At 39.4% G+C, this 3,889-nt stretch overlaps 1 protein-coding gene across 1 annotated transcript in view; it reads right to left on the bottom strand.

Moving 5' to 3' along the window:
* Positions 1 to 3,883, bottom strand: part of LIMA1 (LIM domain and actin binding 1) — a 92,348-nt gene extending 88,465 nt beyond the window's left edge. The window contains exon 1 of the mRNA XM_015558563.1: positions 3,820 to 3,883. The gene's annotated coding sequence lies outside the window, so the exon portion shown is untranslated. The remainder of the gene's footprint in view (positions 1 to 3,819) is intronic.
* Positions 3,884 to 3,889: the final 6 nt, after the last annotated feature.

The following is a 3,889-nucleotide window of genomic DNA, read 5'->3' as shown; positions in this document are numbered from 1 at the left end:
AAAGAGTATAATGAGAATAAGATTCTGGACAGGTCCATGGCAAATACCCACATTTAAGGGGCAAAAAGATTGTGAGCTAATGAAGGACCATGGGAGGAAGTGGTTTGAATAGAAGATGGAGAACCAGGTAGAGTCACATCAAGAAAGCCAAGTGAAAGGAAGAACCAGAAAAGTTGTCCTCTTGGTCAAATGTTGCCACGTGGTAAGGATAGTGACAGGGCCATTAGAGGGAAATCACTGTGACTATGTATAGGCAGACAGATTTCCTCTAGTACCGGAGATGGAAGCTAAATCTGAGCAAGTGTTACCTGTTCAGTAAAATGACTATGAGGAAAAGAACTCCTGGGCCATTTGCTTGATTTCAATTTATGGAAGAAAAAAAAATTGTAGAAAGCTAAAGCCAAGTAAAAGCATATCTGGGTTACTGATCTATAGGTAATGAAACAAAAAATTGGCAATACTTTGGCATGCAAGAGAAAACATGTTTGAGAGATTGTAAGATTTTTAAATAGTAAGCTCTGTTATAGGATAAATAAGAGAGAAAAACAGCTCCACACTTGTTATCAGAAGTACAAAAAAAGTTGCATTTTTTTCTAAATATGAAAGTTCTTGGTGTCAGAGTAGCATTATTAAGAAATTCTTTGAAAGAAAATAAAAATAATCTAAATTTTTATGGTATCATGTTAACTTCTTATAACTGGACATGTGAAGTCTCAAGAAACGTTTTCAAGTTTAAGGAAGTCATTTGACATGCTGAATAATGAATTTCTTGTTGGGTCAAACCTTGTCATTTTTATGAAAAGAAGTCTTCATTAGCACAGTAACCTGACTGAGGCTCAAGGACTTTGCATCCAGCCATAGAATAAACATATCAGCATGGTCCTACCACAAGCACCATTTACCACAGAATCTCAATTCTGTAATCATTAAGTAGAAATTACTCAATTTACAACCACTCCTTTGTTACTAAAGAACTTTGAGAGTCTGTGTTAAGTGATTTCACGTCACCTAGAGATTACTGTACACAATCTAAAATAAAGTACTTTAACTTCCTATCAAAAAAATACAGTGAAAGACCAGAGCAACCTTTAAAAAAAACCCAACAGTCTTTTCTTATGGAAATTCCTGACTTCAGAACCAAGTTATACACCTTTCTATCTGCAGTTAGAGTACAATTCCAATCTAAATGAAGATCATCTACTTCTGAGTGTATGGAATTAAGAATGCCTGAAACTAGTTTCACGGTCAATATAAATTATGACAAATTCTCCCAATCTGTGGTTAGGTGGCCTTTTATGGCAAACTTGTCCAATGACTTCCCATACTCTCAACATTCTTTTTTGTCTGTGTGTCTTTGAAGAACTTCTGTACTTGAAAACATCGTAAGAAAACAATGCAATCATTGTAGGTACCCAAATTACATGCAAATATACCTTTCTAAAAATTCCTGATGGAGACCACTTTCCTAGAGCATAAACAGAAAGAAAAGAGGTGAGCAATGTCAAAGAAACATGTTCAACAAGTATCATGGCTCAAATTACCAAACGAAACAACCAACATCTGTATTATTAACTCACAATCCTACTTAAAAAATGAAAAACATAGTTACAGAGAAGGGACCATGTCATGTTCATCCTCTGTATACTAGGGCACTGGCACACAATAGGCAATTTTAAAAAGCCTACAGTTATATGACGAGAACTCAAGACTGCTACAGACTTCAGCTAATCAAAACTCTACAAAGAATCTTCAAACACTTCTGACTCTTTCCTTCTCCACCTATCTATCCACCCTCTCCCCACCGCCAAAGAAAAAAGAAAGAGAACGACATTTTGAGGACACCTTAGCAAGAAAAAGTATCCTCTGTTACCAAGGTATGCTGTTAATAGAATTGCTTTCACTTCTAAAGCTTTCTTTTCTTAGAATTATTAGAAGTTGAATCTGGCCCACCTTTAACCAGAGTCTAGAATGAAGTTTGAATGTACCAAGTTAAACAAAGTTACACAATGGAGCAATTTTTACAAAATGGCACTGCTTTACTAATGTTGCCAATACTCTATTCTCTTCCCAGTAGCTCTACAGTTCAGGAACTACCTGATAACAACACTTCCAGGCTCATTAGAGAACAGTGAAAATAGCTCCACCAACTATTTACTGAACTGCTACAGTGCTAACAACACGACATAAGCCCATCTTGAAAAGGCCATAATGGTGACAGAATGCAAGGTAAGAAATAGGAATGATACAAATTCATGAATTGAAGAGAACCCTATTACTCAAAGGTTTTTACTATTGTGGTTGTTTACTTTTTTGTTTTGTTTTTAAGGAAAACTAAAAGACAGAATTAAAAACAAACACACAAACACAAACTATTCTCCATGCTCCCATAGCACACTGGGCTGATCTATAGTATAGCATTGGCCTCACTAATATTGTAAATTATAGGCACTGATCTACCTAACCCTTTTGATTTTAATCCCTTTTACAGTTGGCCATTTGGAACTTTGAATCTCCAGTAGGACTGACAAAACAAGAGGCACTTAATAAATGTATGGTAAAAAAAGAGACATAGAGAGAAATGTTTTTAAAGTAATTACATATTGCCCTGTTACGTGTTTTTCTATTGATGCAAAACAAGGAAATATATATGCATGCACAGCTTTCTTTATTTTTTCCTTTAAAACCTTCTCCCCTGCTAACTCTGCAACTTCTTGAAGGTCTACTTAAGACGTGATCATCCTTCACCCAGGCTATACCTCCACAGGAACTTAGAAATGCTGGTTAAGGATCATCTTCTTTTGTGTATACATCAAACCTCAAAAGAAAGTGCTACTTCACAGTTCCTAGAACTGTGAATGCACCATTTGTGAATAGTATTAGTAATTATGCAGATAAAAAGTATTCCATTTAACCACTGAAATCAAGAGCGAAAGGAAGACTCTTTCATTCAAAAGAAGACACCCCGCACCCCTACAGAGGCATTGTCTTAAAGGCTGATAACTCTCTAAGTACCTTGACTAACTTAACAGGTCAAGTTGATAGGACCATCTGGATTAGGTAGGCTTTTGAAAGCTGGAATTGAGTGAAAGACAATAGTAGTTCAACTATCTCTCGCTAGGATCAGCTAAACTCAGTTGTTGTAAGCGCCAGAAGGAGGCAAGGACAAGCGCCAGATGGTTCGCTCCTAGCACCGACAACTTCAGGGTTCGTAGGTGTCGTCAGGGTGTACAGTTACCTCATATTAACACCTACGTAGGTTAGTGACAGGTGCCAGCAATACATACACGATAGCGATGCGGGGATGGTACATCCGGCTGCAAGGACTGCTATGTTCTCAACACACCTCAAAAAGATATGTCTCACACAGAGTTTAACTGGCAGAATGGAAAGGCAGAAAAGTCAAAGAGCGAGGGAATGGCTGAAAATAAAGAAGGGACATGAGCAGTTGAATATCATAATAGCATGTCCTTGGGATATTCTTTTGAATATAGATGAACTGTCACCCCCTTCCACCACATCAAAACATAGAGAGTTAGAAAGGAGTGTTCCCGAGTTAAGAAGAGGGAGTTCCTATCAGCTTCCTCCCTCAGGCAGCAAAGGCTCAGCCCTATGTCATTACTTCCAACCCCAGAGCAGTACCCAAAAGTGAAGAAAGAGCAGAGAATCCGCGGTTCCTCCACTCCCGCTTCCGAGGGTACGGGGTCCGCCCTCCCTGTGCGCCCCCCGCCCCTGAGTCGCGGGAGGGAGGTGTGGAGGAGAGCCGAGGTCCGCGCACTTGACTCTTCGGCTGTGGAGGATGCGGGGAGGGGAGGCCCTTACCTGGCTGAAAGCGATCTTCTCTCTGCGCCGGCACCAACCCTGCCCGGATCCCAGGCGCTCTGCCTCGCGC

This window comes from Myotis davidii, unplaced genomic scaffold (assembly GCF_000327345.1).
Source record: "Myotis davidii unplaced genomic scaffold, ASM32734v1 scaffold290, whole genome shotgun sequence".
NCBI classification, from domain to species: domain Eukaryota; kingdom Metazoa; phylum Chordata; class Mammalia; order Chiroptera; family Vespertilionidae; genus Myotis; species Myotis davidii.
This window is presented reverse-complemented; position numbering and strand designations above follow the sequence as displayed.